The sequence below is a fragment of the Oenanthe melanoleuca genome, chromosome 2 (genome assembly GCF_029582105.1).
Source record: "Oenanthe melanoleuca isolate GR-GAL-2019-014 chromosome 2, OMel1.0, whole genome shotgun sequence".
In the NCBI taxonomy this organism is placed as follows: Eukaryota; Metazoa; Chordata; class Aves; order Passeriformes; family Muscicapidae; genus Oenanthe; species Oenanthe melanoleuca.
The window spans coordinates 107,470,315-107,497,251 of NC_079335.1; the positions used below are offsets into that span (position 1 = coordinate 107,470,315).

The window sequence follows — 26,937 nt, forward strand, 5'->3', positions numbered from 1 at the left end:
TGATGAACGCAGCCAGTGTTCAGAGGTTGGCAATTCTCATTTCAGACTGCCACAGCCATACCTGCTAAATGGGTAGGAATGAACAACTCAGCTTTTTAGTAAAAATCACCTGCAAGGCCCTTTTCTGCCTCTTCCCTCATTGCAGCTCTTTCACTTCCCTGCACTTAGCTGAAGTATGTATATGTGCTTTAGCCAACCAGGTGTCAGGAATATATGTTAAATGTTAGCAATGCCAAAGTAATCCATCTTCATTTCTGTTCCGTATTCCCAGTTCATAAATCCTGATTCTTACTGCTTGGGAGAAAGCTGCTTTTGATGGAAGTGAACAACGGGATGGAGACAGGAAGGGGTGATGCATGCAGAAATAAAAGGAGAATTTCACAGGTACTCAGAGAACTGTCTTAATTCTTTGCCTGTTTTCCCACATTTTATCATCCACCTTTTTTTCAATCTGACACTTTCAGTGAAAACAGACCTTCAGGAGCTATAATTTTTGGTCCCTGAGGGAACGATAGAATAAAAATAGTAACAAACAATCCCACTGTTGGCTTTTACATACCCAAGAGAGGCTACACCAAGAGAGTAAAGGCAAGCAATCACTCTCCATGTCCCCTGGTTCCTCAGCCCCCCAAGCTGAGATCAGTCATAAAGTGCTGTCACCAGCAGTAGACCTGGGCTAAGAAACTTTCCCAAGAGGCAGAGGGTAACACTGAAACAGGTGAAAGTATTTAGTTTTCCACCGGAAGAGAGCTGCTTCACAATAAAGGAATTCATTACTCAATCTCTTTCATGAAATGGTTCTAGAGCCACCACTCCCACAGTGTCATCAGAGAACATCCTAAGAACTGAAAGGCACTTGCAGAAGCAGGCCAGACACACTGCTACTTTTCTTAAGAGCACAGATGCTGTTTCTTTCTACATACAGGGCAGCCTCTAGGCCAGTCACCCCCCGAGCTGCCCACAGACTCCCTCCTCTCCATCCCTACTACATTCATCCACTCTCTTGCTTCCTAGTGTCACTGGAATAACCAGGGCTCTGCTCCACGTGAGTAATATGCCCCAGTTACCAAGGAAATTGATTCAACTGACATTTTTTCACTCTCTGCTTTGAAATGTTAAAGCGCCATCCTTCAGCACCAGGAGACACAACTGACAGACCAGAGCCAAGCCAGAAGAGACATGCATGTAGAAGCTGCACAGAGCTTCTCGCTGCCAAGCTGGCAGAGGGCCATGATGTCCCATGGGAGGGGATGGGATGTGCCCCTGGGGACTCCTGAGAGGAGTGGGCTGCAGGGGAGCAGCAGGAGTGAGAGAGGGAGGTAGAAGAGGCAGATTTCCCTGGCAGTCATGCTGACAGGACAGGGGGTAGCAGACTTACAGCCAGACATGGAGTTCAGCAAAAACACAGATGTGGAGGCAGCTCAAGACTGTGCAGGGGAATTAAAAAGCATATCCTGAGGCTTGCAGCTCAGCCACAATGGATGCCGCTCCAGCAGCAAAGAGCCTGTGGGAGGCACTCTATTTTTGGTCAGCTCATCTTTACTCTTTTTCCAAAAGTTCATAGGCATGAAGAGCTTACCCAGTTTTCTTCCTCCGCCCCATTCACATAGCAAAAGCATCACAGTTTCATTCTCACAGCCCAGCTGCTTCTCCTCTAACTGGCACTGGCTGCTGGTGAGCAGGTAAAGTCTTCAGGAACATTCATTTGGTGTGTACAGCAGGCACTTCTGGCAGAGCCCTCCAGTGTCTTGCAGGTCAATACCACTCTTAAGCAAGTTTGGACACAGCAGCACCTTCTGCCTGTTAGCTACAGGTTATCTGATGTATTAAACATCCTCAGGAAGTGGTAATTTCACAGGAAGCATAGATAGAGACACTGTTCTCCATCTCCTGTTAGCATGCCTAGGAGATCAGAGTGGGTGGGATGAGAGAGGAAGTTCCACTAATAGGCAGTTGGCATAAAGAACTGTTTGGATTCATTTAGGAGACGAGTTCTGTTGTTCTTTTTTTAATTGTGAAGCTACAGTAGGATGAATCACTAAAGCTATTAATATGATGGACAGTGTTCCAAATCTCTTCTCCTTTTTAAAAACTGCAATCTAGGTAAGAAATAGGGAGAAAAGCTACAAAACCCATATTAAAAAAAACATCCCAACTACAAAGAAGAGAAATATACACTACTAAGACCCCCAAAGGGTAAAAAACCAAGAGCTTGATTAGGGAGAACAAGGGTGAACAGGGTGACCAGCACACCTAAAGAGCGGTCACCTATTCCTGCAGATATTAACAAAATGAGAAGTGCTGGTTTTGTCTATTTAGGCCTTGATGAACTTTTGTTACCAATGCCTGAACATCTTCCAGGCCAATGTTCAGCTTCCCATAGCTACAGCAGGCTAAAAAGCCTCATAAAATGGAAAACCAAAAAGCATGAAGGAGACACATTTCCACAGAGCATCACCACTCTGTGCACAAAGGGAAATGCCTCCTCATGGAGGTCAATTTGGCTTTGGCCCAGCTGGTCAGCTCCTGTGCACAGCCTGCCAGTGGTGGCAGAGTGTCCAGACAGAACCATCCCCACAGTTCCCAGAAACACAACACAACTGGAAGTGGACTGGGGCTGCCCTTGCCACAGAAGTTAGGGCAGAGCTGCATGGGCAGGAAATGGGCTTCTTGCTACAGTAACACAGTGGGAGGGGTAGGAACAGATACTCCCTCCTCAAGAACATTTTCTCCATCAGCATTCCCCACGCCTGGTTCCATCTCTTGCTAGACTGGCTTTCCAGGACCAGTACAGGAAAAAAATGCATGCAAACATCATGGCATTTTGCACTCCCCCTGCAAAATGTCTTCTGTTCTTTCTCCCATTCCTGATTAAAGAGGCTTAGCTAAGGATTCAGTGTATATAACACATGCAGTTTTAAATACCTACTTCATTCATCCTTAAAGCAGAAGTTGCTAGAAGGCAACTTTCCCAATTGGAAGGAGGGGGAGTTAGGATTCAGCAGCCAAGAATTTGCTTTTATTCTCATCTCTGTCACAGATTCCCAAAGAACTACAAGCAAGTCAATCCCCACAGCCCAAAAAAGCTGTTATAATCTTATTCACTCTATTTATTTAATGAGATACATATATCTTTCACAGTACATAGCATATTAAAGCAACGATGGTACACTGAATGATTGATATACTGGAACATTTTCTTTGTAAAAAGCAGCCAACTGTAGAAGTGCTGACTTTTTAAACAGGAAAAGAGCAGATTCTTGTAGAGGGAGTAAGCCCAGCAGTTAAAGATAAAAATATCATTATTGAAGCCTAATACAAAGAAAGGATATGAAAAATAAGAATATCTTGACTATGTAGTCTCAAGAAAAAAATTTAAAATAGAGCTTTATTCAGAAAAAAAAATCAAAACGTAACAATATATTTTAAAAACCCTTGTCTTATAAAAACCTTATGTACAGACAGTTGTGATCAAAATTAGGTCCATCTTCAGTTTTTATGGTTCAGCATAAGTGAGGAATAGAAAGCAAAACTGTAAATCTTTCTATACAAGACTGCAACCAAGGACACTGAGGCTCTGTGCAATGGTCCCTACTGCATGAGTACCTTCCATATGAAAAGGAGAAGACTGGTGGCTACAGAACACCTTCCAACTGCACTTATGGATAGAAAATATAAGTTTTCTTTCATTTAGTTTCAGAGTCTGTGAAAGCTGGGTCAGGAAGAGATTTCACAATGACTAGCAGCCATTGATTTAATATTTGTTGACACTCCTGTCTTGATCTACAAAATAACTGGTTAAAAAAAAATTCTAACACTAAGCAGTCAATGCATAGAAGCAAGCCACAAAGCAAAGAATACTTCTTGGGCTTTTAAGATCTGCATTTCCAAGTTCTCCATCCATAATGGAGTATGAAACCCTTTCCTCAAACAAAATCCCATATCTCCAGAAAATTTCCCTAAAAAAGATGCATTTCTGATAAACAAGCTTGAGGCAAGGGATGCAAGAAAAATGAGCTAAAAAGGTGGAAAATAATAAAAAAATGGTATTTCTCTCAGCCCCTCAAGTCTTGTTTACCTTCTGAGAGTCCCAAGCCAAAAGATGGAAACACAAGTTACTCAAAATTACCATGGCTAGACAGAGGGGAAAGCTTAACAGGCAGAGTACATGCCAACTGATCTTTGTTCACCCGAGCATCCCATTGAAACCTATCTGGTTACATTGTCATTAACAGCCCTGTTATACGAGTAAAAAAGCTCTCGTTTTTCCTGGTCTCTTGCTTTTAGTCTGCAAACAAGATACCTTTGTCAGAAAAAAAGTGTCAGGAGAGCAGCAGGTTTATCTTACTTCAGTGGTCTGCCTAAAGCAAAGAGGGAGCGGGGGTGGCTGAAGGGAAAATTCACTAACGCTGCAAGACTGAATTTAAAAGAATGTGATGCGAAATCCCAAAGTACTAAACAAGATGATCTTCAGCCGCTCCAACTGTGCCTCTGGGCTTTAGCTGCCATTTGTATTTTATCTACCCTTTCTTTCTGCGTTCTCCAGTGGGCAGAGTACCTGTGTTATTCGGGTACTGGGACTGGTGCTTAGCAGCATTTCCAGCCTGAGCTCTCCCCGTTTTCCACCAGCACGGTGCCCAGGACCGCTCCGGTGTGCTGCAAATCCTAAGCAGGAGCCAAAACTGTTCGGAGCACAGAGCAGCCAATAAGAACAGTGAAAATCCCTCCTTGGTTACCACAAGCTCCACATTAGCATGTTTTTAGGGGAAGGTAAAAAAAAAAAAAAAGTAATCCCTTAGCAGCACGTGTCCAGCAAGAAATAAATTTCTGCAAACGTACAGAATTTAGTCCATATCAGCGATGTTTTCCCCATTAGGCTTTTGTTTAAAAATGATAAAGCAAACCACAAGTCAAACAAAGAGGGACTACAAAGACGTGGGATTACAAATGGACCACTGACTCCCTTCCCACATGTGCACACACAGAGGAGGGGTTCAGTGTGAACTTGCATGGAGAGGGAGAGCGAGGAGATATCATCGAAAACATGCCAACCTCCCCCCTCTCCTCAGTACACTGCAAGCAGGACTGCCAGCAAAACTGAATTCTGAGCCGTATGTGATCAGCACAGCAAACACAGCACAGTTACAATGACACCCAGCAAAGAAATGCAGTAATTCCGAGCATCTGCAACCTTTTAGTCTTGGAAGTACTATCACTGGTAGATCAGTGTTTCAGCACATGCACGCATACCTGGTGTTGCTAAATAACAGGAAATGCTATCCCGTGCCTCTCTTTCACAGGAGAAAGAAAAAAGAAGACAGCTTAAAGCTATGCTTTGCAGGGGAACGAGCACTCTCCAGTCCTCTTCCTTCCTCATCACCACAAAGAAAAAGCAAAAATCCCATCTAGGAGCTCTCGGCACCGTAACCCGCGCACCATCTGCAGCCTGAGCTACCTTTCTCCCCAGGTCTGAGCATGCTCTGTCTGCCGGCGGTGTCCTATCGCTCCAGCTGGCTCACCTCAATTTGTTAGCCTCCCAGAGGTCAGCCTTGCATGCAGGATGATTTGCTGCAGTATTCCTGCAAATCCCCGACGGGCGGCCACACTGAAACAAACACCACCGTGCTGTTCCACGGAGCTGAGCTTGTCTTGGGAGACAGGCGGCAAACTGCTTCGGGGAGGGGGACAGAAATTTCGAAATCCTGCTTTTGAGGATCATTAACGCCACCGCTACTCCAAATACTTCACACAAAAGAAGAAAACAATAAGAGAGAAAGGAAAAAATGCCCCTAGCTTGAAGACGTGAAAGCCCTTCGTCATGCTTTCTAGTAATTCCCTTGGCACCAGGAAAGCAATTTCCCAGCTGTGATGGTCAGCAAATGGCTTCGAATTGAACAAGGCTGTGATTGCCCTCCTTCAGAGATCCAGGGAACAGTATTTTTGTAGTAAAGGGGTTTTTTTTTGTTTGTGTGTTTTTTTTTTTTTTGTTTTGTTTTTTTTTTACGGTGGAACAAGTAATTCCTAAACACAAAGGCATAGAAATTATCCAGGATCTTATAAGAGAATCTCCTACTGCACACAAGCTCATGGAGGTGAGCGCCTTACACCAACCTTCACAGCAAAGCTTGAACCTGTGGGGACTGAGCAGCTTCATGAAGATGGCAAACCAGACAGAACTGACTGGCAACACTTCCAGTTCTTATCCCACAATGGGATCTACATGCACATCACAGCTCTTCAAAAGGCTCATGGCACAAAGTCACACCACTAAACACAGAAGTGTGATCCTAGCCCTGCAGGGACACTCCTGCAGGCAGATCACTAGCAAACATACGAGGCTCTGCAAATGTGCTGACGGTATATTTGCAGGACACATCTTGTTGAATATCTGTCTGAAGATTTTCCCTTTGAGACCTAACAGGTAAAATAAGAAGGATACAAAAGAATAAAAGTTCTCTAACACCTCTTCCCACGTGCTCAAGGTGGACTTCGAACTACAGCATGTGCCTATGCCTGCCCTGAGGGAATATCTGAGACACTGGTCAGTCACATCTGCCTGGGGGAAATAAATAAAAAAAAGCAAAGTGAATCCACCCAGTGCCGTCAGCCTGTCCTATTGGGACTAAGGAAATCCAAAATCACCTTCTCTTTTTAAGACCATCTCATTGTCCTTTTGCCCCTCTGAATACAAAGATGTTGTCTTGTATGGAATATGTCTGTTATTTTTCCTCTGAATTTTGAAACTCTAGGTGTGGAGTTAGATTAGGAGCTGACTTCACTTGAGAAAACATATCTTCACTTTGTGCTTTCTGCACTTCAAAAAGCTCCACAGCATGCCCCACCTCCCACTGATGCTAACAGGAGCCTTTCCACTGACCCCACAGATGCTGGTTAGCGACTTTATCAGTGGGATCCCGGATAACCCAGACACACCATGTTGGTCTCTTTCTCTTAGACAAGCTTTTATTTTTCTGCAGAAGAAAGGACAACATATACAGACTGGTCTTCTATTTATGAATAAGCTTCTTCTTTATCTCTGGAATGAATTATATTAATGGATTTCTTATGTACAATTTATCACAATTGTACATAGAGTACAAACTTAGAGTTTATTAAAGAGTTTAACGCCAGTCCTGAAGAGGGTCCTGTTTGTCAATCTGCCACATCACAAAGCACAAAATTACATCATTAAGGGGTGGGGAGGAACCATAGTCAAATAATTCCAGCAACTGAAATAATAACTGTCCATTTCTATAGAACCATAAGACACTAAGTGTGGCAGTCCCAAGCTCTTCACAGTCAGCACCTACAACAAGCTGGTAAGGTTTGAATAGGAGGTCTTGGCTCAGAACTAAGAATTTGATGAATATTTAATACTCCTTATAAAGTTGCAGCCTTCAAAAACAGCACCACATTTTAGAACTCCTAAAAAGCAGTACAGCACAAACAAAACTCATCAAGCTAGCAAGGAAGTCTGAATAGATCCCCCTTGGTTTAGGGCTGACAAAGAACAGGTAAATCATTGTTTACTGAATCTTTTCAGTGCACATATATGTTGCAGAGGTGCCTGCATCACACTGAGTCACAGCATTTATTATTTATAGTCCCAGAAGGACTCTCTATAAGAAATTATTCTTCTTGCAGTGCTTTTGAACCAAAAGTGTATTCAGTTTGAGAGCACAAAAAAAATTATGCCTGAACTAACAAAAAGTCTTTATACTGATAAATACAAAACGGACATAAAAGAAGCGCTTCGTTTCTGGACACCAAGATTGGGAGTTCACACAGAGAGGATGATATTTTAATTCTGTAGAAGCTAAAATTAAAACTCATGTCAAAAGGACCAGGACTTCAGCCAAATAGTGAAAATTTCTAAACAAGAATATTTCTTGACAGGGTAAAAGGTATTTTTCTGAAGAATATCTCAGGGGCCAAACTCCACTTTGCCCAAGTGCTTAAAGAATGACAGGTTTAAGAGATGTAGGATGCAAATTTTACATAAGTACTAGGTTTAAAAATGTTTAATTATGATCAAATGTATTTTACACACACACGTCTTGACATCAACCTGACAAATTCATAGATATATATTCTCCTCTGTAGATATATGCATGTTTTATACATATAAAACATATATTTATCTGCTATCTGAATTTGTCATATGCTAAATTGCTCACTCTGTTAGGATGAGCTAACTGCTCACACCTATTAGGAACCACCCTAGCAGCATTGCAGGGACACACTGGTCTGCTCTGCAGCTGTATGCAGTGTGTGGACGCAAGAAAGGTGTGGGAGAGTCACCTGCAAGCTCCCAAGGCAGGAGATGGCTTTGGTAGCTGATTCAAGTTAGGTGTCATTTGTGCTCTTTCAAGTTTCCATTTTGCCATCAGTAACGACAGGTCAGCAGGATAACAGAGATAAATCAATTCCCTCTCCTACAGCTTTGCCAACTGCACACCTGCAAATGTAATTAGTGCCAATGTGTCTGCAAGGGAATCTGAGATAATTCATGCTCATAGGAGCAGTTTGGTAAGTCAATGATGTTCAGCAAGACTGACATGAGAAACCAAGGGTAAAACATTGCCTGTGAGATCCCTGGGTACAGCCTCACCCTGGTGCTTCCCACAGTTGGTATTTGTTAACTGTTTTTGCCCAGGCAGCAGGAAGATCATCTGCCCTCTTTCAGATGGCACTTCACCTCAACCTCACCTGAGAAACACATCTCCCATTTTACAGACCAAAAGACTGTATCTGTGAATGGGCTCTGGGTGGGATGTACCACACCAGCATCCATTAATATGAGAGCACCTTCCTGTCAAAAATCTATCAACAATCAAAGCTTCTTGTGTATTCCAAGGCTGTATTCATGGGCTTCAGGACTCAAGACAGAAGCTGGGGCCTCCAAGACCACAACTGAAAGAATAAACATGGTAAAGGACAGAGAGAAATAAGTTACCAGGTCTGTCCCTGTTGCTCTCAAAGAGCTGCTGGAGGAATAGCCACAAGCCTGACATGCTCTGCTCCCCACCTTCCATTCCTACCACTTGCTGTGCAATAGGTCCAGGGGCCTCCTGCAAGCCTGGGAAACCCCCTAGAACCCACAATTTAGCCTCAAGTTGGAGGCCCTGTCAGAATGACTTGTCCTGGGAATGCTGGAGGAAAAGGAAGAGAGACTCTTTTCCTGTTGAGACAAACAGCAAGTCTAGCAGATATCTTAGGAAATTAACATGTTAATATCACAGCAAAATACAGCTATTGAAAGGAAAAACACCCCTGAATGTGAACATCATAGGGGTGCCAAGGTATGGAAAGGAAGAGACATAACAGAAATACAAAACTTGGTTTTCAGGAACTGACAGGCACTTAGACAGATCTATAGGGGTGAACAGATAAAAATCGTGTGGAAGTATCCAAAGGGCTTAAGAAGTCCAAGAATTTGACTGCCTTCACTGGATTATGCAACTGGTTTGCAAGTGGGCTGCAGTTGTTCCAGAACTGATGAGAACATCTCAGTTCACAAGCAGGATTACAGGAGGGCTTCAAGGATCAAAGTCCAGGACTTGGATGGCCTTTATGGGTGCGTTCCAACTCAGAATATTCCATGATAGGACCTTTTCCTGAAGCTGCCTTTGTTCTAACCTTCCATTTTTTCCATATTCAGAGACTTTGTGCTTTCTTAAAAACCTTGAGAGCCCAAACCTACAAATCCAAGTCCTAGTACTTCATGGAAAGAACTCCACGAGGAAGCAGTAAGAGCATTTACAGTCTTGATCAAAACAGCAGTTTCGATCCAAGCTGGAGCATGTGCTTCAATTACCCAGTCTCTGACAAATGCCTGGAAGTAGCTAGAGCAGCAGCATGACAGGAAAATAGTTCAGAGCCAAGCTAAAGGAGAATCTAAATCAAATCAGGGGAAATAAAAAGGTTTACTGCCATTTTGAGTCCCATAATTGCAAACTGATTATTTTGCCTCCAACGCCCCCTTCAGCCACACCTGTACAACACATCCTCACATTTCAAAGGATGCAGCCAGCATATAACCCAACCCTCTTCCTAGGATAGCAGGGTAATATTAACAACAGACAGGAGTACAGGATACCCTCCCTGTAGAGTAACCTTTTAGACTGACTCTAAGGGAACACAAAACATCCATGTTCCGGGTGGAGAGCACATTCCAGGGCTGCTGACAGTCATGTGAAATTTCAGAACAGAGCATTAGGTCTCACAAATAGTAAAATAACTTCTACAGGAGGAAAAAAAATGGAGGTTTCTGACAGCATAAGCCAGAAGACTGAAAAATATCAGTCGGCCAATTAAAAAATATCCTAACAACTGGGTTTTGATTAGTACTTAAAAATCCCAGTCTGATTTTCCCTATGGAAAAGAAGAATGCTTACCTGGTCCCTCATCTGATTACAGCATTATCAGAAGGCCCAGAAGAGAAGCAGTAACACATGGCTGCAGGCCAGGCATTTACTATTGCTCTGAGGGCTACTGCTGCTACTGACAGGAGGGAGAAAGCAAATGAATCACCTTTCTCAGCTTCAACATGAACCGCTGCACACAATAGGAAAAGTGTGATGAATACACTGAATTAATTGTAAAAACCCATTTCAACTCCTCCAGGTGTCATATGCAACCATTTACAGTTCAATACTTAAGAAGAGCTTCTTTATGCCTTCAGCAGCTTGAAAATTCATGGACAGACTATTGAATCTAGGCATATTTATCAAGGGCACAGCAGCAGGAGGAAGAAGTCCAAGCCTGACCTGATGGAAAATTTTTGTATTAGACTTGCTGTTGTATTTATCTGAATATTAATAAAAACCAAGGTGGTTAATTTTTTCTCAATTTTTTCCCAATTTTTTCCCCACCAATAAATCAATGTATCATTTCCATACAAGCCCTCCTTGTGACCCACTTGTACTGAGGTTTTAACACCCCCATAAATAGATTACGTGACATTCAATACACACAAAAAGGTGAAAGTTTCAGAGAAAAAGCAGGAAGTATCTGTTAAAAGATGAACACCTGCAAAACTACTGACACAGTAGTTTTTTTGCTATTCACCTGTGGCCCTTCGATGATGGGAGATTCCTTACCCAACCCTGCCACAGCAGCTCATTTCTGTTCCCTTCCTTCCTACCAGCAAGATCTGCTGCCTCTGTTGCATCAAATGCTGAGTCAAGTCTTTGGCAATGAGAATCTCTTCAAGTAACTGAAGTGTAACCTGACTGTCACTGAGAGAAGAGCAACATCAGCCCAATAAACCAACTGCTGTTTGAGACGGCTCCAGTTAAAAACATCTGCCCTCATTCATTTTGTACAGCTCTGGATCCATGTGCTGATATTTGCAAAGCCAGGAATAGAGTGGTCTTTCAGCTACTTTACAGAGTATTTCAAGAATCAAGGGCTCTCCAGGCAGCTTCCTACATCAGGATGTGCTTTTCCATCTCTAGGCTTCTGCTGGCATCGATGCAGCCGTTCCCCAGAGAAGCCACCCAGCACAGGGAGGGCTGGAGCAGGGCTGAACCCCCTCACTAGCAAAGCATTCCTAAAATGAGCCATAGTAACAACATAAGTGCTGTCACACCCAGCAGCCTCAAAGAGGAAGGTCTTGTGACCTTGAAGACAAGACTAAAATATACATATGTATTGGCAGTGAATCCTATCCAAGTCTGGAGAGGTCAGAGGTAGAAGACATTTACAACCTTCCTGCCTTGGCTCATCCTGCTTCACTCCTTCTGTGGCAGCATGATGTGCTTATAATCTGACCTGGAGGCTGACAGGAACAATCTGCTGAGGTAGCCAACCCTTCTTTCCAGGCAAAGGGATTAAAGCTACAGCACAAAAAGCTTCTCTTGCAACTACGAAGACCCAAATCTGCACATGTGTTACTGCAGCAAGTATGTGAAACAAGAAAGTGCAGAAGTCAGGGATTGAGGACTGACTAGCAAACAACCATCTTGCTGAGTGACTTAAAAATAACCATCATTTCTTTACCATCGAGGTGATGAGCCAAATTAAAGCCCAAAATATACTGAAATAAAAACCCTCTCACTTGATTTAATATATTTAAGGCTTAAAAATAAGCATGTACGCAAGAGTCCTGTGTTTCAATGGGACAATACATGCACATAAATTAAGCAAGAACTAAAGAACTTTGTGTATAATAGCTTGCCTTGTGACCTCTGTGCTAAGTATATATATATTTGTATACAATACATATGTATGACTATTGCAAAATTCATATAAAAGATAACAATTAAGACAGAGACTACATATTTCTTCTATGATTATACCCACGTTAAAAGATGATTAATCAGTGATTTTATACATTCAAAGAAGTTAATTTCAATGAGCTGCTAGCTTCCCAGCTTTGCCTTTATATTTGACACAATCGTAACAGAGTCAGAAGCCAAGATGCTGCAAAGCCATATATTAAATGTATATGGAACTGTCCCAGGCAACCTTATAGGAGAAGGGAAGGTGAGAGCAACTCCAGTCTTCATTTTCTATTAACTCTCAGGTCTCTACATGAACATGAGTAAAAACCTAAGTAGTAAAGAACAAACAGCCGGAAGCAAGGAGCAGAAAAAAAGTGATAAGCACCAAAGGCTCTAACTTAGCTAAAGGCAGTAAAAATGCAGACACACAGAGAAAACCACATCATGCCTCCTCAAAATGAATCTGGTCATATCGTATTAGTGCTGAGTGACTGCCTCAATGCAACACCACAGCATCTGCTAGAAAGGACAGTATTTCATCTGTGTACTTAGAGGTCTGATAACCTAATTTCCCAGGTGTGTCTCTTCCTTCTTCTAAAAGAGAAAATTACACAGCAAATTAATCTTTGTGCACATTTTTATTTTTCACCACTCCTCCTCTTCCCTCCTGCCACACCTCCTCTATGTTGTGAAAGGTAAGCAGGAATATACTGAAATTAAAATTGAAATAAATGACAACAGCAGGAACAGCCTGAGTCTGGTTTGGCTCACAAAGTGAGTTTATGATACGGTTGAGTCAGTGCAAAAAAAGAGGTCATGAAAGTGCTGTCACACACCTTTCTGGGGAGAGGTTTTTGTCCACATAGCTACAAATGAAAGCCTCATCTGCTCAGGGAAACTAATTTTCTGGTGCAAAGGGATTTCAATTTACAACCCACCACTATCCCACTCAATTTCCATTACATGAGGCCAGCTGGGAGAGGGGAAAACAACAGCAAAGTAAGATACAAAGCAATTCACAACGAACTCATTTCCAATGCATCAAAGGCTTTACCAGTGAGTGTTCTGTGTGATGGACTGTGGTCATTCCCTAACTACATCTGACTGTCTGCTTCCCAGAAGTACATGCAAAACCCCATCACATCCAGGGAATCATTGACAATACACAGTGCATTCCTCTTCTGTAGGGAGAGTGCAGTTCCTACACACAAACTCAGAAGGGTTTTTTTTTTTTTCCTGGACAGAAGAAGGGACAGAGGCAGCTGATTTCAAATTCCTTCAAGGCATTTCCAAGGTTACATAGACTATGCATAAGTATTTCATTGGTCACCTGTCATTCAAAAGTTCCTTACAGCTTAAAACTGCACAGGAGTCTCTGAGCTTAAACAAACCAAGGTCTAAACTCTCAGTTGAGTACCACTCTTGGAACAAATCATTCACATTAGTACAGCAGTGAAGAGAACTGAACTGCCAAGAGTAAGTGTTATTCAGCCAAGAGCATGCAAAATTGAGCCATAAAACATAATGGGTGAAATTTTAGCACCAGAAGACATTAAAAACTCACAGCATGGCTTTGGTAAGAATGTAGTAGAAATATCCCAAACAGTCTGGTTTAGAAGCTCTGAGAAGGGAGAGCAAAGATTACTTTTCAGTATTAGCCATAAGACTTCACAAGAGGAATCTTTAAAAACCTACACGGTTTACTATCAGTGAACAGAATTAGATGACTAAGAAAATTTGTGTGCAAGCCCACTTTAATACAAGGGGTGCATAGAGCATAACCAGGAAACATGTCATAATTTCTTGATGTCATTAAAGCATGGTCCTAATACACAGCTCTAAGCTGAAGAAAGAGATGGTTCTCTGAAAAAAAAGTAGCCTATGCCAAATTTACACAAGGACTGCCAGTCAAGGACTCAAATCCTGTAATTCAGTTGCTCTTTGCTTCTTGAGCAGCAAAGAAGCCAGTAGATCAGACTTTGGAGACATCTTACCCTGCTAATTACATGATAACAGTTTAAAACAGAGATTGTATCACACCCACTGTCTCTTGAGAGCAAAAATACATGTGTAATCAAATTGTTAAGGTAAAATAGTAAAAAGATGGAAAGGCAATTAACACCATATACAAAGAAATCTTTGCAAGTGAAAACACATGATCTTTAATAACATTTCTCAGCTGAACTTTGGCAAGGAACCTGTGTGGTACAAAAAAACATTTTTTCATAAATACGAGAAACCTCTTCTGTTATCAAATAAACTCTTATTCCTCCCATCTTTAATCCCAAACTCCATATATGCCACCTCCACACAAGAACCAAGAAATCCTTATTTAATATCAAAATGGCCCTTGGCCCCTTTTTATGCACATGTGGCCTTCAGAACACCTAGCAGCTGATGAAGGGGCTCCTGGATGCAACTGAGCAGAGAAGTCCAGCCGCTAAGTACCTAGATCTCTGTTGCAGTTTTATAAGACAGAGGCAAAGGCCAGAGGAGAGGAGAAAACTTGCATGTGTGTTTTGAAAGGAAAAGCTGAAACATTTTACAATGGAAAAGGGAAACATCAGTTGGTTTGGATGTGAGAATTGTGGAGCACAGTCTCTCACAGGTATGACAAAGCAAGCTTTGAAGCACATGATGGTCAAAAGGCAATGAAAGCTGGAGGCAGGATGGGAGGAGTTTGTGAAACTTTTTAGTTGACACTGGGAAAAGCCTGAAGAGATGAAGGGGCAAATTACTGAGCTCTTTGCTTACAGGGCAGCTGTAAGGAGAATTTCCAAATTAACTCTAAATAGCCAACTATACTTAAAGTCAGGTGTGCCTCTTCTCAAACCTAAAGAAAACAACCCAAAAGAGTAAAGAAGACCTAGGACTAAAATAAAGGGAGGGAAGAGAAGAAACAATAGGAGGGGAATAGAGAACAAAAAAAAAAAGACATACTTTGACAAACAATGTACAACAGAAGAATGTGCAAACTTCAAAGACTGCTCTAGAAAAAAACAAAGACCAAACAGGGAGTTTATCTTTTTGATCTGTATTTATCAATAAAACACCACGAAATTTCCAGTCATGAGCTTGAGACCTCATTGCACTGTATGAAGTAAACAAAATCACTTAAAACACAGGAGAAGAATGTGAGAATTTCAGTGCCAGCTGCAATGCTGTTGGATCAGCTGATGGTAATTCAGTGAAACTGATACTGTAAAATCAGTGCATCAGGAAAACTCAGCCTCCATCTCTCTTTTAGAGTCTTAAGGATGTAAGAGGGATGACATCTAATTCAGTACCAAAAAGCCAAATAAAAACATTTCCATCAGCACACAAACATGATATATCACCTCCCAGTTAGAAAGCTAGCTCAAATCCATGAGGAAAGAAATAGATGACTTCCTACTACCAGGAATATGTGGACAGCAACCAGAGCAGAGAACACACTGCATCCTCAGAAAGCACACATGACATCAAATACAAGAAGCAAGAAACATGGCAAGAAAACGAACTACAGGGGAGGAAAGAAAACAGAGCCAAAAGAGCACTTCCACTAAAAGACAACCAGAAAAAGAATCAGATAGAGAAAAGATCATAGAATTATAGAGTATGCTGAGTTGGAAGGGACCCATCAGGATTGAATCCAACTCCTGGTCCCATGTAGAACATCTCAAGAATTACCATATACCCCAGAGCATTGTCCAAATGCTTCTTGAAATCTGTCAGGCTTGGTGCTACAACCACTTCCCTGTGGAGCCTGTTCCAGTGTTCAGCCACCGTTTGGGAGAAAAACTTTTTCCTGATATCCAAACTAAATGTTCTCTGACTCAGCTTCAGGCCATTCCCTCAGGTCCTGTCACTGGTCATGAGAGTGAAGAGATCTGTACCTGTCCCTCCTTTTCCCCTCCTGAGGATGCTGAAGACCACAATGAGGTCTCCCCTCAGTGTCCTCCAGGCTGAACAAATGAAGTGACCTCAGCCACTCCTCACCAGGCTTCCATTCCAGACCCTTCACCATTTCCACAGCCCTCCTCTGGACACTCTCTAATAGTTAAATGTCTTCTTTATACTGTGGCTCCCAAAACTGCCCTCAGCACCCGAGGTGAGGCCGCCCCAGTGCAGAGCAGAGCAGGACAATCCCCTTCCTTACCCAGCTGGTGATGCTGCCCCTGATGCCTTCCAGGACAGGGTTGGCCCTCCTGGCTGAGTTATTGAAAATTATTTTTTAATTATATTTGAATTATTGAAAATTTCTACATATTTCCCTGTTTACTAGGAAGGAAAAGTTATGCACTCCCATGTAACATCCTCATTGTCTTCTAGTGCTTCCACCTTCTAGGCTGAGGGGCTGCAGTGCTGTATCACCTGCTAAGAACAAGGCTCTCTGCTCATGGTTAGCAGACACAGGCAGTGTGAAAAGTGGGAGAAGTGGAGGGATGCACTGTAAGGTATCAAAGGATCAGGATTTCCATAGACATCAGTTCACACTGTTGAGTCAATGACAGTAACATGGAACAGCTAAACCTGCACTACCCTCAGACTGCTCTTCAAGGGGACAGGAAAAGGCTCGTTCTCTTATTCCACTTCAAACCACTAAAACAAGTCAAACCTCCTTTCACAGAATGAGCTTTGCTTACCCTACACAGCATGGTGCCAGGCATATATACCCAATGGAAGCAATGCTTCTGCTTAGATTTAAGGATGTGCCTAACTCCTGGCTGGATCAGCACTTTCACACACACATCCTTATGAGGCCAAGGATTTGCATTCTTACACATCTTTAAACTTTCCAGGACATGTCATTTATCATTCTGACTGTGATAAAGGATGGCAACACCCTGCTCGTTTATCTTGCTCTCAATACACTGCAGAAAACAAAAATATAGATTTTTTTACAACAAGGTGGAGGACATTGATATCACTCGCCCTCTCTGATAATTTAACTATAGTGTAACATCATCAGGTTTAAATCAGAAGAAGTAAGAAAAGACTTGAAGAAGAAAAAAATAGTGGGGGAAGCAACATTTACTACAAAAGAAAAAACAAAAAAATCTGTTTACAGATCACATCTGAAAAGAACATCTCTATTAAATGTGATTTCAGAAGAACTGTCAAGAATAAATCCATGTGCAGCTCCTGGTGTTTCAACCTAAACATGGAAAATACACATTATTCTGAGTTTATAAAGGGCTTAGATTTATCAGTGCTGTTTATGCACACTTTCTTGGTTCATTTTAGACATATTGCAAGATATGACCTGGGTGCTCACTGATTATAAAAGACAGCAACTCCCTATTTTTAAACATGTTTCTGAACTACATATGGGCTGTGTACTCCTTCAGACAAAGGAACTCTACTTGAAGGACCTGGCTAGAGGCAGAATGTCATTTATCAATCTCCACCCTCCCACCTCTTCACACGAAGTAAAGATGAAGACTGCACAACATCAGTCACACTACAGACTCGTTCAGATGCTGCCTCTACCTGAAACAACACAATCCATGTGTTGAGATCCTCATCAGCCTCCATTATCAGAATGCTGAAATTTTTGCTACAATGGGCTCAGGCAGGGCCTGAGAGGGTATTGACTAGGACACATCCTGCACAGCCAGCATTATGCCAGACTGCATCCAGCTCCTCTCACAAGTTCCTCCTGATGGGATTGCTCTCCTTCCTAAATGGCTTTCTCTTTTATGCCTGGCTAAGTGATTTTGGCTGCATCTGTGGTCTGCAATACATTTAACGAGCATCACAGTGTGCTCCATGACCTGGCTGCTCCTGAGCCACGTGTCTGCAGGAATGCTGCCTGGAGCATTAAACCCGCCACACGCGCTTGAGCGCACACGCCCCATTTCGAACCCGCTTCATTACCCTTTTCTCAGCAAGCTTGTCCAGAGTTAATTTAATGCATTTAAGGACTGAAGACCAGCTTTGCCACCCTGCAGTGCTATCAAACATGTTACAGGCAGAGGATTTGGCCATATTCCATCTATGGGGTTTCCTTCAAAGTCCGCATCTTCTGAAAATAGCTGAGCTGATGCTTGAGCAGTATGAGAACAATGCTCCAACACAGACCATCACCACCATGGAGTGTTGCTGCAACTTTACACTGACCCTTGCATACCCAATCCCTCCCCTATGACAGCACAGCAGTGGGATCATTTCCAAGACTCCTTTTGTGATACTTTAAAAGTATGGAACAAGACTGGAGTACACAACAGTGGTCCCTAACACGATGTCTCTCTCGGCTGCCACAGAAGGGCACTTGCAGTGCCCAGACCAGGAAGCAGCATCAAGGACTCACAGGAATAACTAGAGGCAAGTAAATGCCTTCCAGCTCCTTCCTCAGCAAGAGCCCCTGAGCTTGGGGACTGTCATCTTAAGATCCAAATTTCCATGGAATAAAGCTTTTTCCTTTTCAAGGGTGACTTCCATCTTCACCAACACTTGGTTAGGCAGGATGTAATGAGCAGGAGGCCTGATATAACCAGGACAGCTTTGAGAGAGAAGGGGGTGAGTCTGTGTTCAGAGCCATGCCTGGATGTGCCTTTGCAGTACAATCCCACCTCTGTCTACAAACAGGCTTCCTCCCAACCCATTCAGAAATACCTGTACTATGCTTTCTACTAGTACTATATAAACTAAAAACCTTTAAAGTTCAAACACAAATCACTTCTCTTCTGATCTAGCCAATTGAAAAATGATGAATGACAACAAGTTGTGAAATTTATCTTGTCACCAGCCCATAATTGCTACTTGGAGCTTCAAATTATGGCAGAAAAAAATGAAGAACAAAACTGAAGTGCTTATGGCTTGTTGGGATTCTGGTTTACAAAATAGAGCATTATCTTCGTCAGTGTGTAAGGAAATGCAATTGCACTGTGGACCTCTACATCAAAAACCATCTACTTTAATTAATTATTTGAGATTATACCAGCAAGAAAATAATTACTGTAGTTATTTCAGAGTTGCATATTGCTTTTATACATGTGATCTGTCTGCAAAGGTTAATAAGAATTTGTCAAAAATCTAAGTTTATTTTACTACAAAATTATTAGGATTAAGGATTAGCATAATGAGATACTATGATTATTAGGACACCCAATGGTATCCTAATAAATACAAAAATATTTTGAGATCTTTCTAAAGAAGAACTGGATAAGGATTGAGGAGTAAAGGATGAAGAAAAGGCTGCATTTTAAGTAGATATGAGATTGTCTACAGATGGAGAGCTAAAGATAGAGAAAGACTACAGAGCCCAATGTCAAAGAAAAAAAAATCAACAACAAAACTACAGGTGGACTGCCAAGACCTTCCAAGTAAAATTATAGTACTTTAGGTGCATTTAGTTGTACTTGGTTTACAGCTCACTCATTCACCTTTCTTCACTAAAAAAGTCACCCAAAAATATCAGAAATAAAAGCCCACCAATCAAAAGCAATCAAAGTTACATTTTTAAAGCTAGTTCTGCCCCTCTGTTCTTCCCCCCAGGCTTCCAACTTCCCATCTCAGGGCTGTCAGTAGCTGTCAGCAGTTCATATGAGAAATTCATCTGAACATACAACATAACTTGACAGGCAATACATCAGAAAACCTAGATGTGACAACAGTAAATTTCACCAGATGGTCCTGGATCATATCTATCTATTAAAAAAATTCTAACAGAAAAAAAAATCCTAACCACACATAAGCAGAGGAATGGGAATAAAAAAAAATCTGGTATATGTTTCACCCTTTGTCCTAAACATGCCAGAAAAGGAGATACACAACAGCTCCAGCTTGTCCTGTTCATTATATCTATATGTATATTTCATCCTTCCCCGAAGAAAAGACTTCTAAATAAAGATGCCTCTCCATTAAAGGCAGTATGTACTACTAACAATGCTGCTCGTCAATTGAGAAAATTCTGTCAATGACTCTGGAGCCTGGTCTTGCTCCAGCACCAGCCTGGTCTCCAGGAACACCAAAACCATGTGGTTAGCCCTGGGAGTAGCTGCAAACTTGAAGCACATCCAAGACTCTCTGTTTGCCACCCTTCCCATGTCCCTGTTGCTCTGGCAAGCAGCAGATTCTATTTGGGTCTAGGTTTCTTGAAAACCCAATCAGCCTCAGCAGCGACTCTTTTAGGAGAGACCTTGGATTGCATTGTCCACTGTCAGTCATGCAAGTCAAACACTGACTGTCGACCTACCCTCAATCCAGGTAAAACTGCCTTTGATCCATGTGAAGTACAAATAACATTCCAGCAGGCACAACCTGCTCCAGCCTCAGGTCCACAAGGAACAGTGCTGTGGTGGGCACAGGGTCAGAGTGGGGACACTGTGCCACCCTCTGAGAGTTGAGCACAGTCCCATGGCAGAAAACTCCAGGTTCAGAAGCAGCTCTGTGGCTATTTCACTGATGCTGTTACTGTTCTCCAGGTGAGCACCACCAGCCTGGCCACAGCAGCACCTCTGCTGTGACAATAGTGACAGGCCTCTGAAAAGTAAATCAAACTGGAGCAGGCTGTCACTGCTCAAGTGAGACCCTCAGGGACACCATTCCTTGCTCCTGTTCTGCCCCTGCCTTCTGCAGCTGTGTGCAGACACGTGTTTTTCTCTGTGAGAAGTAGTTGTGTGTAACTGCAAAAATCTACCATGTGTCCTTGTCCTCCCATGCTTGGAAGTAAAAGGTATTTAGTCAAATACATTTGCAATTAATAAAGCAAACAGACATGAATCTGAATGCACAGAGGGAAGGAAGACAGTGAAGGATGTGGTGTTACTTTATCATTGTTTAATAGGACAGGATAGTGCTCCAAGTCCTTTGGAAATCTGACAGTTGCTTTGAATACAAAGCTGTGTCTGTGGTAGAAAGCAGATCTACTCCCTGTCAGTGCACAAGCTGCATTCCACAGCTCAGGGCTGAGGAAATCTCTCTTCAAGCCAGTGCAGCAAAATCAGTTTCCACCAAGAAACCAGATTGATCCTTTATCCAAAGAGTAGTTCTATGTATCACACATACCTTTTTTCCTTCCCCCAAGGACAGCTCCATTCATTATAGACTCTCCTTTGCTGTTAATGGAAGTGCACCCATTTCCTGAGTGAGAAACACCTGTGTGTGGGATTACTCCAGCACACTGTTTATCGTCTCCATCCAATCCATTTCACAATTATCACCTTTAGCACAGAGAGAAAGCTACTTTTACATCATAGACCTGAGAACAAAAAGGTTATGAAAAAGCCAATTCCCCCCTCCTCCTTGAACTTCAACAAGGAATATATGATTTTTCACTGTGCCTTTGTCATTTTGACATAAAAGAAAAAGTCAGTGACATTTTCAAGTTTTGTTGTTGTGCACCAGTGGGGTTTCAAATACTGCAGAAGAACATAATTACATTTATAGACACTTTTGACTGGAACTTAAATGTTGCAACAGCTATAACAGTCTCTTAGAGATAAGAAAAATAGGCATTTAGCTCAAAATATATGTTCTGATTAAACTGAAAATGGACACCACCTTTTTACTGGAGTGCCTTTTGGCATCTAAAAGTTTTTTCGATAAATACTAGACTATGATTTTCCAAATCATCAACTTCCTACAGAGAGAAAAATACACATCTTACTATTTAATCATTCTCAGCTGTAATACTGTCAAAGAGAAGGCATAATATGTATTTAATAAAATTGATAGAAAGTCACTTCCTCCCATTCTGATATTTAATTATATCTCATTAGAAAAGCAAAAAATGGTGCAAATCAAAGTCCATGAATCAGCTGTTTACTTTATTTATAGGCATTTATATAGTGCTCATCACCATAGCAACCAGGAACCTTTTTTTCTTCTTGTTCAAAGGAAAAGTTGTAATTTCAAAATGTGATCCTTTGATGTCACAGTGCAAATAGGTACTTAGGTCCTGTGCTGCAAACCCTGTAGGCAAGTGCATGAAGTACATGGACCAAGTCAAACGTGCAGTGAAAGAGACAGAAACAGAAAGGAAAAATAAAAGGAAAGGAACCATGAAACAAGTGAGAAAAAGGGAAAGAGGGAAAGAGGGAAAGAGTAAAGAGCTTTCTTATGAAAACCCACAATAAGCCATGATCACCCTGGTACAAGTGACTGGTTCATGGAGAACAGTCCAATTAATGAAGACCAATCAGCAAATTACAAATTTATGCTGAGGACACTGGTGAATATTTTTGAGGAAGGGTTTCTAAAAGGATAGTACCTTAAAAATGAGGCTGCAAAGGGCTGTCTCCCTTTTGAGAACAGAGAAGTCAGGAGCCTCACTTTGACTAGTACTCTTTTCTGATCCCCCAGCAATTACACATTACCAAATTCCCACAGAATTAATAGACCTTTTTAAAAATGCCATCTGCTCACAAAACATCAAAGAAATGTGTAAATTAGAACACTGCTCCTGCATACACCATTATAGAATTAATTACTAGGTATGTCCTCCAATTGCAGCTTCCTCATGATACTGCTGGGAACTTTTTTTCAGACCCCCAAAAGAGACTAAAATTGGTTTTACACTATTTCATCTGGTTGCTTCCCTCCATTGTATAGATAATACACATACATTAACAATATAATATTTCAAATTCTTCTTAAAGCTAATGACCTTCTAATTGGGACAGAAAGGAAAAAAACATATCTTTGGTCTTTTGTAATTTTGTTATATAAGAGACATTATCATGAATATTTCCTCAAGACACCGGTATGTGAAGTTATTATCTTCAACTCGGTATTTAGCTTGATCCTAACTTCTTCATAAGCCAATACTGTCCAAAGCAGTTAAATAAGGAGTGTTCAGTTGTTCCTAAACTAAACACATAAATCTGTACTCAAGACTGGTGATTATTCTGTAGTCTTTTTTTATACTGTATTCTAAATAGGGCAGAAGCTGCATGTATGACAGCAGGAAAAGTGACAAGTTCCTTATCTGGAAAAGCACCAGCAGGCACTGTTATCAGAGCAGACCAGCTCTTCCAAAGTGGATTGATGAAGCTATTTTTAAAAACACCTAATAACATCACAGAGGAGACTCTGATCTCTGCAAAGGTGAGCTGCACAGCTCGATACTCCTGGGAGGCAGCTAATGAAACTGAAGCTTGTCATACACAGACTGCGTCCAGTAATTGGCTTTGAACATTGGCAGCTGAGCCTCCCCCGTGCTGAGCTCAATGCCCTGCTCACAGCTTGCACCAAACACGGGCAGGGCTGGGCTCACCAGGTGCGAACGGCCCTCCCTCTCCTGCCCCTGCCACCAGGCACAACTTGCATGCCTGGAAGGCAAAGAATGAAACTTGCTTTCTTGCAGCCCCTCACACCTACCAGTTGGCTTCCAGGACAGGGAGAGACAGCTGTGCAGGGAAGGTGCAAAGTGGTGTTGGAGCAGGTGGTGTGCTGCTGGAGAAGGAGGGAACACGTTCTGCCACAGAAGGTGAAGGGAAGGGGGAAAGACCTAAAATGAGAAGGAAGAGGGTCCCATGTCATGCATTCATCCAGCACAGCAGAACCACCAACAAATGGTAACCCTCAGTCAGTGCTCTGTACCAACAGTGCAAGGTCCCTTAGGGACAGGCAGTGGCTTCCCCAGGAAGGCAGCCAGAGAAACAGCAGAGCATCACTCATTTTCCCACACCCCCACTGACCCTTCCTAGCCCCACTCTTCCCTGACCTCTGTGGGCCCACAGACCCACTCTACTTCTCAGTGTGAACTGCAACACTGAATTCTGCAACCACCCTGGAACACAACCTAAGAAAATACTGTCCCACAGTGTGAGAGTCATCTTTGTCCTCTTGAAGAAATTTTATCTGCATAGCTGAGGATCTCTGATCTGGTTCTGACTCTGCGATTTAATGCTCTCCTTTGCGCCACCTTCTTTTTCATGATTCTTCCTGCCTCCCACTACTTCCTAGAAAAATCCACTCTTTCACAGCCTAGATAAACTCTGACTGGAAAAGCCATTTTAAATAGAAAGCAGTTTCTTCTGCTGAGAAAAGTCATCTACAGCTCTGATCATTTAATGGTTTTACTCGTGGAAGATCTCTACGTCTCTATGTTTTAAAAAACCTTCTAAAGACCTTGCTATGTTAGAGCACAGGCCAGATACATTAAAAACTCTGGGGAGCAGCAGCTGAATGTGGGCTGATGTCATAGGGAACCATTTAAACCCACAGCACTTATGGAACACTTTAAAGCAACAATTTTTAAGAGAAAAGGGGTAAGAAAAAGGGGAACGAGAATATTCAATTTCCTTCAAATGACTGAAGCAAACCTCAGTAAGTTCACAATGAGATGCAACTCAGGAGACTGGAAATTTAACTGGAAATAGATTTCCATATAGTCAATTCATTTTGCACATTGCTTAATAGAGAGTGGGCTCTAAGTAATTAGTCCCAAAACATTACCCAGGCACCTAGAGTGCATGTTCATGGCACTTCACAAGTGTTGGAAACTGAACTCCAGCTTTGATGACAGCTAATTAAAACACAAAAGTGAGACTCTGAGTAAAACTGCCACCTTGCAATCATCAGCCGTTCAAAATGCACTCTGGCAGAAAAGCAGACTGCAAAGCAGCTTTCCTGTATCTAGTTCACGCATTTGGTATCTACCACGGTTTAGAAAATGACATTGCAAAATAAGCACCCTGTCTTCCAGCTGATGTGTTTAGCATAAGTCAGATTTGTTTCAGGGAGAACGTCCTTGCAGAGAATAAGAGCTCTTCTGGTTCCCAGCTAAGTCAAGGCTTGAGCTAACAAGCTAATCAATCAGTTCAAGCATTTTGAGATTGCTCTTAAAAGGAGCCGCTCCTGTTTTATTACCAAAGTCAGCAGTCACTGCTTAAAAGTCAGCATTTGTCAGTAGTTACCCAACTATGGCAGTGGTGTGAAAACACTGATACATTCCCTTGGCTTGAGCAGTTGTTCAGATACAGTTCTTATTCTCATCACCAGAGAAGAGCGTGCCTCCCCAATTTATTTATTTTTCCAAACATGTAGCCTTTAATTTCACACTTATTTAAACAGTGGGTTAAATGAGGAGGGCTGGAAGGAAGCAAGGGGACCCAGCAGACTCCGGAGAGCCCAGCCTCCGAACATGCCTGTGCAACGCATCCAGAACTGACACAGGCAAGAGAAACTTTTCCACCATGCTTAGTCAGCACGCAATAACTAAACAGGCGCAGGGTGTGATAAACCCAGAATCCGTACATATTGGGGCCAAACTCGCAAATTCACTGCTAAGCTTTTAAAGCCGAAAACAGGCGTCGGGGGGCTAGCGGGGTGATGTCCCAAGGCACCCAGCCATCAAGGAAGCCTGTCAGGAGAACAGAACTACATCTTTACCTGCCCCACTAGGCTTTAAACCCGCAGCGCCTTTGACCTCTGGGGAGGTTATCGGAGTTGTGACCGAGCAGCTGCCGGCAGGAGCAGGCACCGCTCAGACTCACCGCGGGCTGTGGGGCCGGACCGCTCCCGCTGCCCGCCCGTGCAGAGCCCCGCTCCGGGAGCCTTCCCCGGCTTGTCCGCCTCCCGCCGTGGGGTCGCCGCCGACCACGAGGGACACGGCCCCGCTCCGCCCCTGCCCCATCACCCGCTCTCCCTTCGGGAAGGAGGCGGCAGCCGCCCCCTCACGAACCGCCCCCTGCGGGTGCCCGGACCGGCCCCCGCCCCGCGCCGCCTCACCTGCCGCCCGCGGCAGCGACCGCCCCTCGGCCCGGCCCGGCCCGGCCCCGCCGCCTCCTCGCCCGCGGTGTCCCCGCCCGGCGGCGGGCGGGAGCGGGGCGGGCGGGCCGCGCATGCGCGGGGCGGGCGAAGGGCATTGTGGAGGCTGCTGTTCGCGGGGCCCTCAGGGCGGCCGTCCTGTTCCCGCGTTCAGTGCACACCCAGCACTGCTCCTATCCCTGCTCCTGTCACCGCGTTCAGTGCACACCCAGCACTGCTCCTATCCCTGCTCCTGTCCCCGCGTTCAGTGCGCACCCAGCACTGCTCCTATCCCTGCTCCTGTCCCTGCTCCTATCCCTGCTCCTGTCCCCGCCTTCAGCGCACACCCTGACCCGGTGCCAGCTCCCACCCCTGCTCCCGTTCCCCTCCCTGCTCTCTTCCCGGGCTGCCCTTGCCTCCTCGGCTGATCGGTTTCTTGGAGCCCCCTGCTTTTCTCAGCCGTCTGTTGCCCACCTGCATCTCCTCGTCTTTCTCCCGGATCTCCTCCAGCCTCCACAGAATCATCGGATCATCAAGGCTGGGAGAGACCTTTGGGATCGTTCAGTCCAGGTGTCCACCCAGCGCTACCGCTGTAACCCCTAAACCACTTCACCCAGCACCAGATCCAAGTCTCTTGAACACCGCCAGAGATGGTGACTTCAACACACCCCTGGGCAACCTGTTCCAATGCCTGACCACCCAAACAGTGAAAAATTTGTTTCTAGTAGCTTATATGAAACTCCCCTGTCCCATCTTAAGGCCATCTCCTTTAGTCCTTTCAAGCTAGACATGGCAAAAGAGACCTGCCCCTACCTCATTGCAACCTCCCTTCAGGTGGTTGTGGAGGGCAATGAAGAGCCCTGAGCCTCCTCTTCTGCTGTACCTCCCATCACTGTCCTGCCCCTGTCCTCTGGGTCCCTTTCTCACCCTCTGCCCCCCTGCCCAACATGCTTCTTCCTTGCTGCCCACACTCTTTGCCCTCTTCCACTCAGAAGAAGGTGCTAAAGCAGAGGGCAGTCATCCTTATGATGAG

At 43.4% G+C, this 26,937-nt stretch overlaps 1 protein-coding gene across 3 annotated transcripts in view; it reads right to left on the reverse strand.

The window, feature by feature from the left end:
- POMGNT2 (protein O-linked mannose N-acetylglucosaminyltransferase 2 (beta 1,4-)) overlaps window positions 1–25,970 on the reverse strand; it is a 30,665-nt gene extending 4,695 nt beyond the window's left edge. The window contains exons 1-3 of one of the 3 annotated variants that reach the window (XM_056485399.1): window positions 25,887–25,970; window positions 23,532–23,661; window positions 21,219–21,373 (exon numbers count right to left, since the gene is read on the reverse strand). The gene's annotated coding sequence lies outside the window, so the exon portion shown is untranslated. Of the gene's footprint in view, window positions 1–5,250; window positions 5,546–21,218; window positions 21,374–23,531; window positions 23,662–25,886 lie in introns of those variants that run through there. The other 2 variants (XM_056485398.1, XM_056485400.1) reach the window with 2 other exon arrangements.
- Window positions 25,971–26,937: the final 967 nt, after the last annotated feature.